Source organism: Condylura cristata, unplaced genomic scaffold (assembly GCF_000260355.1).
Source record: "Condylura cristata isolate star-nosed mole 26May11 unplaced genomic scaffold, ConCri1.0 scaffold00015, whole genome shotgun sequence".
NCBI classification, from domain to species: domain Eukaryota; kingdom Metazoa; phylum Chordata; class Mammalia; order Eulipotyphla; family Talpidae; genus Condylura; species Condylura cristata.
Genome location: NW_004567116.1, coordinates 40,449,778 through 40,463,154, shown reverse-complemented (window position 1 = coordinate 40,463,154; position 13,377 = coordinate 40,449,778).

Below are 13,377 nucleotides of genomic sequence, written 5' to 3'. Positions count from 1 at the left end.
CAGGCAGAGGAGTGCTAGGCAAAGGGGTAAAAGAACAAAGACCTGGAGGAGGACAAAGAGCCCTGTGGAGTTGGAGCAGGAACAAAATGAAGGCTTTCTGGTGAAAATGGCTTTGGAACCAGAGAGACATGTGATGACAGCACAGCTCTGCTCACTAGCTGTGGGATTCTAAGGAAATCGTTTGACTTGTTTGAGCCTCATAGTTTGTTGAAAATCAGGAACATGTTTCTCACTTCTAAGGGCTGTGAGGACTGAATGAGAGAAGGTAGGTAAAGCACCAAGCCCAGAATCTGGCAGAGATTGGTGCAGATATGACCAGTGGGGATGCCACCCATAAGCAAAACTTCCTACTGTGAGAGCAGCTTGCTGTGAAAGCTTCCAGCTAAGTTCCCTCTCATGGCAGGTGTGTGAACTAGACAAGGGTTGGTCAGGTTATCTATGGGAGAACTTGAAGCAGAAATGTCTGAGGCCTTCCAGCTCTTAGTTTCTGTAATTCCACCAAACACATATGGCCATATGTCCCAAGGCATTCTTGCAGAGGTTTGGAAATGGCACCTCATATCTTGGGTTTACTTTTGTCCAGGCTCATTTGGCCCTGAAATCACAAGATTCTCTACAGATTCTGAATTCTAGAACTCTCACCTCCCTGGTTACCACTTCTGGTCACATAATTCCACTACCAAACTCTAGGAATCTACAGGTTCTGAGTTCTAGAACTCTCACCTCCCTGGTTATCTCTCCTAGTCACAAAATTCCACTTCCAAATTCTAGAAATCTAGTCAGTATGGAGTTGACTGAGAATGTAAACTCCTCGTACTTGGGCACAATACCTCTATTGATGTGACCAGAAAGGTCAGTGGTTGTTTGGCAGTCTGCCTTTCACTCAGCTGCAGTAGGGAGACCCACCCACTTTGGCTAAATGAGCTCAGACATCTCAAGATTTGTAGAAGCACAGAGCATTCCAGGAAAGTAATAAATTGTTGTGGAATGAATGAATGAAGTGTCTAAGTTTTGGCTCAGGCCAGCCCTGAGGAGGGAAGTCTGGAGAATTAGGGGGCTCAGAGGGATCCTTGAGGCTGGGGGTTGAGTTGCAGTTTTTCCTTGGGACTTCAAATTACTTCCTGTCTCCTCATTCTTCATCTCCCCACCCTGCAGGTCTATTTCTGTTTCCACAATACCTCTCTTTGGGGGATGGGATGATAGACTCATGGAATCGCAGGTTGTCAGCACTGAAGCACATTTACAGAGTCCAGTTCAATCTCCTCATCATGCAGATGGTGAACCAAGGCCAGAAAGGGGGCTGGCAAGGTTTATTTGCATCCCCCAGTGAGTCCCGGACAGAAGATGTTGCAGGCAGGTGGTGAGGAACATGCTGGGTGATAGGAGTGGGAGGACCCTGCCTCGGGGGAAAAGCTGGCTCACCCTATTTGCAAGGCCTCTAGGTTAACCCACTTACCATAACCACTCAAGAGCCTGCAGAAACCCCAAAAATATCTGTACTCAGTAAATCCTGGCAGAATCCCAGGCCCCAGACCCGCCTGGAGGCCCGCCCGGGCAGGGGACCGTGGGAAAGCATGTGCTTTGTGGTGAGATCACAAGGCTGGCACAGGAAGAGGACCTGCCACTCAGAGTCTGCTTCCTGCTTTGCTCCTGCTCTCCATGTGACCCTCACCAAGGTTCACTTTTCTCTGAGCCTTGGTTTCCCCAATCTGTAAATTTACTTTGCCAAACCGGACCCAGCAGTCTGTGAGCTCTCACCCACTCTTCAGAATTTCCTGCCTTAGCACAACCAACTACCCTATATAATCCCGGGGTCCCTGATCAGCCCTCCAGGGAAGATTGGTGCAATTTAAGGCTCCAGGCTTCCTGGACCATTAGCATCATGATACTTTATATCTGGCTGTTGATTGATTTTTAATTAAAAGTGAATCCCTCGCAATCCCTGGTTTTACCTCCATCTCCACAGCCTGCGGACCCTCCTGCTTTGCCTGATTTAGGCAAGTCCCTTAAAGCTCCCCTTGACTTAGGCAGAAAAGGGTCTGGAATTCTTTACGGACACCTTCCTGCTGCTAGGTGCTGAGGCCCTAAGTGCAGCACAATGACTATCACAGATATCCAGCTCCCACCCCCACCCCCAAGGCATCTGCATAAGACAGGAAAAAGGCATGGTGCCCGCAAACCAGCCCTGCAGTGAGCACTCGCTTCCAGCCTAAGTACAAGGTGAGGCAGGTCCTGGCGAGACTGTCCCCTCTTGGTGGCAAGTCCTAGATTAGGGTGAGAGAGGTGAACCCTTCTGACTTCTGGCTGAAACCCCACCTAAAACCTCAAGGATGGAGGGAGCAGAGCGGAGGCTGCAGGGTCACCCTGCCCTTCCAGAGATGGGCAGGCAGACCAGTTTCCTGTGGGCCTAAAGGAACACTCTGGACTGGGGTGGGGGCACAAATATTGTAGCAGGACCCTACAATATTTGGGGTCTGCTGCCTGACAGGGTCAGATGCTCCCAAGAGGAAGTGTCTACCTGGGGTTGGGGGGAGGGACAGTGGAAGACATCAGCTGTAAGAGGGGCCCTCACCCTGCTCCCTTGGGCAAACTGTTTCTTAGCAAGGGGCGAGGGGTCCCTGCAGAATCCACAGTGCACTCTGAAGAAAGATTGCTGGGTTCTAGCAGCCCCAGGTAAGTTCTGCCATCTTCACGTCATATTCACCTTCCCCTTCCTGCCCACCATGCCTCTGCCCAATCCCTCCATCTGGACCTGACCCTGAAGGGGACAGCCTGCCAGAGGAGTGGAAGAGGAAAGTGCGGAAATGGAGGAGACCCACTGATCTCTTCCCCCTCCCAGTGGCTAAATCTGGAGACAAACCTCCTCTAGGGGAGGTGGAACTTTGAACTGGATGTGAGAATGGCTTACTGAGTTCTGGCTGGGTGCACACACACACACACACACACACACACAACTACATTTCATTGCTTTTATCATTCTCAAATTGCAGATGAAAAAATGGAGGTTAGGAGAAACCTGATTGATTCACGATCTGTGTGGATCCCAGTGTCTGGGGGAAATTTCTAATCTAGTATCTATTCTCAGCTTTCAAGTGCAACCCCCAGAGACTGACGGAAGATCAGTTAGGGGGTCCTGCAATCTGCATTTAACACCTGTACTAGAGTACAGGTGGGTGGTCTAGAGAACACACTGGAATGCTCCCCCCCCCCCTTCATGGTCTGACTAGCTCTGAGGTGTTTCAGAATGCCCAGACCAGAAGACACAGTCTCATCCCCACATTCTCTGCACCTTACAGTTCCCACTCGTGCCTCATCAATGAGGGCTTAGCGTGGGCCAAGGTGGCTGGTGCGGGGCTCAGGAGCCAGATTCACGAGCTATAAGGCTGAGGCCAATACCGCCTCGTGTGTGGCCCTTTGGAGGTTCCTTTTCTCTGTGCCTTGGGGTCCTCAGCTATAACATGGATGATTTGGCTACCTACTTGTGGGTGGTTGTGGGAATTAAGTTAGTCTATGGCATTCAACTCAATGTCAGGGAATGTGTGGGGAGGGAGCTCTCCAGAAATGCTAGTGATTACTGTTATTGTTACAGCAGGAAAAGGGTGGTTACCTGTGTGTTGAAGCACATTGGGTCCTTCCGGGCTGGGGGAACTGGAGGTTAATTATCGGTCTACACTGACCAGGTCAAAGAGGACCTTGATCAGGGTAGCAGGACACTGGAGCTGAGGCTTCTGTTGGAAGGTCCCTGGCAACCCAGGAACAAAGCAGACAGCTGGGGAAGGCCCAGAGAGAAGTGGCCGTGGTGGCAAGGGTGTCCCCTTCCGTTGGGTAGGCGGTTGGTGCCATCTTGCCTGGAGAGCACAGTCAGGGGAAATAAAAGCACCTGTTACCTTGATTTTGTTCAGTCTCCACAAAAAGCACCTGAGGTAAAAAAAAAAAGCTGCTGTTATTATTCCCATCATGGAGCTGACTGGCTGAAGTGGCTTGCTTAAGGTCATTAGCTAACAGCAGAAGAAGGATGCATCCCCAAGGCTGATTCTGCAGGCAGTGTCTTTAACCAGTCTCCATGGAAGGGAAGCAGTGGGCAGTCCTCTGTGGACCACGTGGGGGTCAGTCAGCCCAGGTGTGGGGACACGGCCAGTCCTTCAGCTCACCCAGCTCGCAGGTGAGCAGCCTGCAGCACCTACTCTGTTAGGCCTGGGGTGCTGAAAGCCTCCCCCTATGGGGAGACGCCCTAAGGCCTGAGCAAGGCAGGTGGGTACTCCATCTTGATGGCTCACTCCCATTGCCTGGCAAGTTGTCCTTTGGTTTTGGGGGCCAGTCACTCCCTGGTGAGCCCAGGGCTCCCTGGGTCAGGGAGTCCCCAGCAGACCTAGCTTACAAGTTGTCTGGAGTATCTTTATGGGACTGCTGGGGTCCCAGGGTCCATAAAATACCTCAAATTTGAAGCCCTCAGAATTTCCATGTCTACCCAGCTGAGGGGCCAAAGTGAAAGGAATAGAGCAGGAAGCACTTTGGGGGACGGCTGCCCAAACTGGCCCCTGCCATGAGACACAGAGGCAAGGCCCGGACACCTTCCACACAGCTTCTCAGTCCTTCCAGCCTCTAGCAGGTGGGACCACTTCTTTTTATTATTATTATTATTTTATTTATTCATTTATTTGGTTTTTTATATAATAGTTTATTTTTACATATTTTTGTGCATTTTTCCATCTCAGTTGCAACCCCCTTGGGCTTCCTGTCACCAAATCGCCCTGTGCCATCCCCACAGTCCCGTGCACTTCCCACCCTCCAACTGTTTTTGATCCCATTTCCCACTTCACCCCCATAAAATGTCTGTGGTATAGAGCTGTTCATTATTTTTATTATTTTCTTGCCTGGGGACCACTTCTTTTTAAATAATTGTTTTGGTTTGCTTTGAATTTGTGAACTATTACCTTTCCATTTTACAGAAGGTGAAACTGAGGCTCAGGAAGATAAAGGGATGGGAAGGGTGAGGTGGTCTTAGTGAAGATGAAAGCAAAGAAAAAGGACCCAGAATGGGCCTGTTCATCCCAACCATTGGGAAACGGTCTTGTTCCCAGGCTGAGTTGTGTTTTCCCCAAGTGGTGTACAAAAGGAGTAATGTAACTGTGTTTTTAGGCTGCAGGAGGAACTGAGATTAGTTTTGAGAATAGCTCTGAGAGTGGACAGGCAGGTGAGGGTGCCCAGGGGACAGCCCTATGTGACGCCATGTGAGAAGCAGATGGCAGGCTGGCCTGGGCCTTCAGGCAAGCCCCCCCCCCGGTCTCAGAGGCACCCCCTTTCACCAACTGGCCTGCCTGCAAGCCCATTCTTCCTGATGAGAACAAGCTAAGTCCCTGGTAGCTCAGAATCAGACACAAGAGATCCCAGGAGGTCCCAAGGTGCACCTTGGCCATCCGCTCTCCACACAGGGTTCTTCCATCCCTCCTTGATGGGGAGCTCACTCTTCCCAGGGACTGAGCCCTCCTTGTGGGTTGCTCTGCCTGGGAGAAGGTCCTTTCAGTCACTGGTTCAAATGTTTACTTCCCCTGTGCTACTTGCCTGTGGTCCTCTGTTTGCCCACTGGACACTGCTCACTCACTCGTTCACTCTGCAAACATTTGTGAGCCCAGTATGGCTGGAGCCCATTTCTGCTTTTCTTCCTACCTCGTCAGCCCCTGTGGGGTATGAACAACTACAGCGTCCTCTTGAGGGTGCCCCAAGATTAATGGTCAGTTCTTTCTTTGCCCCCATCTTTTTACCACCTGGCTGTACCTCTGAACAGTTTTCAAGGACCCTGGGTCTAATACAGGCCAAAGCCCCAGGCGGGGAGAGATCACATGCTGGGCTGGGGTCACAGGCCTGGCTCTGCCTCTCAGCCCTCGTCCAGCTGGTGTGTGTGGAGGGGGGGGGGGGGGGGGGGCTGGGTGCCTCTCTCCTGCACTGTTGTATTCTAAACAGGTGATCCCGAGGGGTTGTCTTCTCTTCTTGTTTTCAAGGTTCTAGACAAAGGCCACCTCTAGCCAGGCTCTACCAGCTCCCAGGCCCTTGTTGGATATTTCCAGTTTCTTCTCTGGGAATGTCTTCTTATCACTGTGTGTGCATCTAATCTGCAGAGCCCTGTAGGTTTTCACTGAACTCCCAGGACCAACACCGCCTGGGTACAGAGCAGGGTCTGGTTCTGGGGGTGGTATAATGGGTGTCACCTGAGAGGGGGCTGCAATGAGCAGGACCAGGCAGGAGTTGCATTTTGGGGGGGTTGGGGGGTAGGACTTGAACTGACCATGGCATATGCCTTCTCTGTGAACTTGAGCAAATGTCAACCTCCCCAAACCTCACTTTTCCTGCTTGTAAAGTGGGGACAATACTCAGAAGGAACAAAATAATATGAATTTATCTCAAGTCACTTGGCATTCCATAAGTGGCTGGCATTATGTTATTTCATTTTCCCCACAGAGACCAGGGACTTCTGCAGAGATGCCTGTGGGAATGCACCCATAGAATATACAGTCATGTGTCCCTGCATGACGGGGCACATTCTAACATTTGCTGTCAGGTAAAGGTCATGTAGAGGTCAGAGAGTAAATACCCGAAGCTGGGCGGGAGGCCCTACCCCACACTGAGCCACGGTGCTGCCTTCAGGTTCCCGCGCTTATAGGTACTGACCGAAACACCAGAAAGCAACACATGACTATAATGTATTCAGCTCACCAGGTGTTGGCTGGACACCCCAACCTAGCACACTGGCTCCTAACTGTGCATGCCAAGCCCCAAAGACTCCATTGGGTGGGAGGGGGCTGAGCAGGCTGTATGGCCAGTGTGTGACAGGCTGGCGGTGGCAGATGGGCCTTGGAACACCCTGGTGTTGGAGACCGGCAACCAGCAGGCAGGCTTGGGGGGTCAGGCCACCTGCCAAGTCTGGGCAGGCTCGATTGCCTCCACCCACCCTCCCAGGCTGGCCCAAATAAACGGTTCTACCCCACTGGACTTGGGGCCCTGGAGTCCCCTGGGCTGAGGAGCTCCTGGGAGAGGGGAGCCCCGGCTCAGGACAGGCTCTGCACACAGAGACTGTCCCCCTTTCCAGCCGGTCCTTTCCTGAGCACCTACTGTGTGCAGACCCTGGCTTGGTGCTTTGCATGTCACCTCATTGCTCTTCACTGCAAGATGAGGATCATTGTTCCGAGTTTAGAAGTGAGGCTCAGGGTCCTCCTTGGTGCTCCTGCGCAGCACTGCAGATGCTTTAGTGCAAATTCAATCTCTGGTTCTGGACGTGACCCACACGTCACAGCAGACCTCTGCTGACCCGCCCGCTGCTCCCCTCAGCAGTGCACTTCGTGAGTCGGCCTGTTCTGCTCCCCACTCTGTCTCTGGTAAATCCTCTTACCATCCCTGTACCTCTGGCCTGTACCCCAATTCTGTATGAATAAATAAATAAAATCTAAAATAACAATAATAATAATAATAATGAATAGATAAATAAATAAATAAAAGAAATGAGGCTCAGAGAGGGGAAGGGACTCCCCCAGTTGACAGCTGTGCCTCCAGGAATTGAAACTGGGAGCTGTGACACCAATGCTGGAGCTTGCTCCTGTCCCCACGCCGAGACTGGAGACTGACGGATTATGAGGGCCCTTCCTCTCTCCCTCTGCCTTTCTTCCTGTCATCACTGGTGACAACTTGCACCTCGAGGGTGCAAGGTGGGTCCATAAAGCACCTACCCTTAAGAAGCTCATCATCTGGAGAGGGGAAAAGACTGAAAACTGCTGGTTATTCCATGAAGAGGGGAGCGAGGGAAGATGGGAGGGAGGAAGGACAATGTGAGGAGAGGTGGGCCGGGGGAGAGGACATGTCTTTGAAGATCTTCTATTCAGCCAACTTTCATTAAACCTTTAGATTAATTAATTTCCAGCCCAGCTCATTCCAGGACTCAGTTTAAAGCGACCAAGACACATTCTCATGAAAAGTGAAGGAACGGCTCTTCCTGTTTGCACAGCGGGTTAAAGCGCAGCACTAGGAAGCTAAAGCTGCTTCAGCATGAGTTCCATCCCAGCCCTGGAGACGGCTGGCAGCAGATCTCTCCTGACCCGCCCGTGGCTCCCTTCATCAGTCTTCTTCATCAGTCTGCCTGTTCTGCTCCCCACTCTGTCTCTGGTAGATACCCTCACTGCCCCTGCACCTCTGGCCTGTACCCCAGTCTGTCTGCATAAATAAATAAATATTTAGAAAAATAAAAGTGAAGGAAGCGCAGAAACCCCCTTGTGGCTGACGCTGACCCACAGACTCCTGTGGTTGACCTGGGCTGGGCACTGGGACCCAGGGGCGCCAGGCCCCTCCTTGCTGCCGAGCCTCTGCTGGCTCTCTGGTGGCCAGTGTGGGACAGCATTGACTTTGCATCTGCCCCTGCCTCTGTCTATAATTGGGAAATGAGAGGGGACTTTGGAGTCCATGGTGCAGGGAGGAGGGGTGACCTTGACTGGACTCCTGGCTGGGGCATAGGGCCACTCAGAAATTTCTAGTACTCCCTGAGCATGTAACTATGTACCTGGCAGGGCTGAGTCCATTTTTTGTGGGGCCTGAAACTTCTACCATTTGGAGAGAAAAATACAAAATCAAGACAAAAGTGAATGCTTACTTAGAATGAGAATGGAAATCACACCAATTATAAAATTTAAAAAATACAATAGCCACCACCAACTCAGAAAAAATAAAAATAATGTACCTTTTTTACGTGCCAGTAACATTTTTTTCTTGTAATTTGGGACTATATGCTCATTACTTTCCTCCTCGTGTTGTAATAACTTTTGCATTATTTTCTGTAGAAAAAGTAAATAATTCAGTCTTTCCTTGTATATGATTCATTAAAACTAGTTTATTTTTATTAGTATAAAAGTGTATAAAATCTGCAACTTAGACACAAATGTAGTTTGTGGTACTGCTTCACACTTATGAACTACAGCACAAAAGTTCTATTTCACATGATTCCCACTGAAAAGAAATAAGATGTACTGCTAATTCCTAATGTAATAAGCTTCTTTATCAAATACACTGCAGACAGGAGAGTTTCTGTTTTGAAAATGTTCATGTTTTTGCCTACCGTTTGGCACATCCAATTCTTGAAATAACATTCTACAGACTAACTTCCAGCTGCACACATTTCAAACCTGTTTCTCTTCCACTATTCATGTTTCCAGGGTCCTTCAAAATTTTGCTATTGAGTCAATATAATTGCAGTGGCCTTTTTATTCTGGAAACTTTTTCTCTAGCAGGACAGCTAGTAAGAACTTACTCATAAGTGACAGCAGACCCTATAAATACGCACCACTAATCCCAAATTACTATAAATGCATCCTCAACTCAACTTCCTGCTAGCTAGGTCCCCAAAATATCTCAGCTATTCAACACCCCTTAACAGGAAATGAAGAGAGAGGGGACACAGAGTGAAATGAAAAAGTGGTATCAATCCTATGTGGCTAAAACATTGCACTTAGACAGAATTTTACAAAACACACTTTGAGTGTCCTCTGTAGAAGGGACAAATGTAAGCAATGAGTCCTGGAGTTTGGCTTTTGCCTTTCAGGTAAATCTGCCTTAGTGTCAGGAACTATTCAAATAATTTCCATGTATTGTCTTAGGGAATCTCATAAACTACCTAGTGAGGTAGCGAGATAGGATTTAAAAAAAAAAAAGATTTATTTATTTATGCATATAAGAACTGGGGTACAGGTCAGAGATGGGGGGTGAGAGGATTCACCAGAGACAGATGGGGAGCAGAACAGGCAGATCCACTGAAATACACTGCTGAAGGGAGCAGCGGGGGAGACAGGAGAGGTCTGACACGCCACGTGTGTCAGCTCCCAGACGGGGATCGAACTTGGGCTGCAGTGGCTGCAGATAGCTTCATAGTGCTGTGCTTTAATCCCATATGCCCCAGGGAGGACTTGAGATATGCTTTTTAATGATGAGAAAATTGAGGCCCAGAAAAAGGGAGAGGAAAACCAAAGGTCATATAATGAGGAGCAGTTTTGAACTTAGAACCTCATGACCCCCAAATCTGTACTAGTCACTCTAGAAGCTGTTGGGGCTGTTTTCAAGCGATGGATAGAAGATGAATGGGTGAGTGGGAGTATGTATGAAAAGGTGGGTGGGTAGATGAAGGATGGATGAGTGGGTTGGTGGATGAGTGAGCAGGTGGATGGATGATGGATGGATGGATGCGTGGATGGAGAGACAGATTCCTTTTTTTTTTTTTTAAGATTTATTTACATACAGAACTGGGCCAGAGGTGCAGAGGCAGTGAGAAGATTCACCAGAAACAGAATGGGGAGCAGAACAGGCTGACTGATGAAGTACACTGCTGAGGGGAGCAGTGGGTGGGTCAGGAGAGGTCTGCTACACCTTGTGAGTCACCTCCAGGGCAGGGTTCGAACTCATGCTGAATTGGCTTAAGCTTCTTAGTGCAGTGCTTTAACCGGCTGCACCACTAGGGAGGGCCCCAGATTCCTTTAAGGCAGAATCCTCTGAAACAGTTACACTGGGTATCCAGCTCTTTTCTGTTAAGCATAAACTCACCAGAGGTAAGATTGAATCTGCTACTTTCCTCATTCAGGACAGGGCAGGACACAGAGGAGGAAGCTGAAAAGGCCAGTCTGGGGAGAGAGGGCGGATGAGCCCTCAGGAGCTCAGCACCAGTGAGTAGAAAGAAGCCACAGGCTGGGCAGAGGCGAAGTGCCACAGAGACTTGCCCCCCGGGCACCAGTGCAGGTTATGTTGAGAGCCCTTCTCCCCTCTGGCCACAATGTGGCTTGCTAAGTGTTCTCTCCTGGGGCCTGGAGTAAGTTGACCTCTCAGATCCTCAAGTCCTTGTGTACTCCAAGACTCCAAGGCATTGCCTGAGTTCCCCCTGGAGTTTTTCAAGGTGTCTAGGGAATGAGATGCCCACCCAGGTGGTTCATTCCATGGCTCAAGAGCCGGAACGGACAATGCCAGATTGCTCCAAGCTCAGCTCAGTTCCGCTTGAGGCATTTTATGGGCCCAGGCTGGGTAAACACGGGCCCCATTAATGCTCAGGGTTCCCCCTCTGCTGCTGTTAGCGTCACCTCCCAGAGCCACAGGCGTCAGAGCGTGAGGCCCAAGGGCAGCCTGGACAAGACACCGCTGGGACCAAACGTGGCGAGGGCCTCTGACACTTTCCAGTCGGTTCACACATGGGAGACTGAAGCTTGGGGGTTGGGAAGGGGGGCCGCAAGGCCCCACTGAAGCAGAGCCAGAGTTAGAACTCGGCCCCATCCATATGGCCCACTGTGTTTAGAACCTCTGGAGCTTGTGCCCTCCAGAGAAGGGGTACTTCCCCAAAAAGTGTGGAAATACATGATCTGACAGTAAGTTCTCCTCTGGGTTCTTACAGGAGAACAGGAAAGACAGTCTGAACTCAGAACCCTAGGATGTGTCTCCTCCCCTCCCTTATCACATTTCTCCCCCTTACTGCTTATACCTTTCCTGATGCCAGCTCCAGTCCAGGCCCTGACCCTGGGCTGAAATTAGGTGGACCTGGCCTTTGTCCAGAATGGGGCCACAGTCAGGTGGTACACAGCTGTGGACACACACAATGACGAGGACAGCCCAGTGGGTTTCATGATTGACAAAGGGGAGCTCGGTGGCTATGGAAACCCCAAGAAGGGCCCCTAACGGAACCTGGGGTTTCAGGAGGTAGAGCCTTTCTTGGGAGTAGGAGAGGAGACCTGATCTGATCTTTGAAGATGAGTTAATTAGGCAGCTATGGGAAGACCCCTGAGGAAGAGGGAACAGCCTGGGTGAGGTGAGAATTAGATGGGGCATGGTGGCTGGGGCATAGTAAGTGCTTAGTGAGCGTCTTTTGAATGACTGGATGTGAAGAAGTTTAGTGCAGCCAGAGTGTGGGAGGTTTGGGGAGTGAGGGTTGAAAGACATGGAGAGCGGCTGGAAATGGAAAGTCTTGCAGCCCCTACTAAGGAGTTTGCATGGGCCTGTGGCAGAGGGGACCCAAAGGAGCCTTGTCATGCAGGGAGGGGAGGTCGCCAGATGTGCCCTGGAGAAAGTCCTCACAGGAGGCCACAGCTGGAAACGTGTTGGGGGAGGGTAGCCAGATAAAGGCCAGGTCTCCTGGTTAGATTTGAATTTCAGGTAAACAGTGAATCACTCTTTTAGTCTTAGTGTCATTGTCTGGCTAACTCTGGCGACCTTGATTTGGATGGAGGATGGGAGGAGGAGGGAAGTAGGCCAGTGAAGAGAGGACCAGACACTGGTTCACGGACACAGAGATGGCCTGGATAGGCGAGGGCCATGGGGGGCTGGGGCAGGAGGGCCAGCTGGCAGGGTTGGGTGTTCTGTTTAGTCCTTTGAATGAAAACTTGTCTTGCAGTATAACGTGCACAAGGAAGCGCACAAATGATGAACTCCCAGCCAAGCACGCGCACAAGCCCAGAGTAGGTCCAGAAACAGCAGAGCACCCCATGCCTGCCTGGTGGGGACCCTTCTTCCCATGTGACCCCTGTCCTATCTGCAGCCACTGCAGAGCAATTTCTGCCTCCTTGGGAGGTCTCAGCTCAGCTCCGCCCCTTTGTGTCCGGCTCCTTTGGTACAGCTTCTGCAGTGAGTCCTCAGGGTTGACAACAGGAGCAGCGTTTCCTCAGGGTTGACAACAGGAGCAGCGTTTCCTTCACTGCTGGAGCTGCAAAGGTCCCATTGTGTGAACGGACCACATGGGACTTGTCCGTGCTCCTGTTGATGGGCCCTCGGTAGCATCGAGTTTGGGAGTTGTGCTGCCGTGAATATTTCAGTCCATTTGTGTGGGATCACCCCAATGGGGCGTGAAGACAGCCTGCTCTGGCTTCCAACAGTGTCTCTGCACAGCTGTGTGCTCGGTGACATCACGTTGGCGGTATGGAACAGGTAGAGTCAGATTGTTTACTGTAGAGAAGTTGGAAAATGCTACAAAACTGGGCTTCTTTTGTTTTGCTTCGTTTAGAGCCTGTGGGCCAAGATTTGCTAGCGTACCCCTGAGGAGAAGTACCCCCAAGAGTAGATGGCTGGTGCATTGCATCTGCTCAGCTTCGAGAAATAAACATAAAGGAGAATGAACATGGAGCCATCCCCGGTCTGGGCACCACGCGCCCCAGTCCCCAGCCACATGCTCCCCCATGGATGCGGGGCTTGGCGGGGCTACTCCTGATCAGCCAGGCAGAGTGAGGGGGCGCACGGTCTGCTCTGAGACCATGGCCCATTTCACCCACGCAGTTCTCTGTGAAGCCAGGAAGTGGTTTGTATTTTTAGAAGGAAATGAGAAGGTTTTGCTCACGGGGAGTAGACAGCTCTGGGAAATCGCTCCAAAGGAAGCAGGCC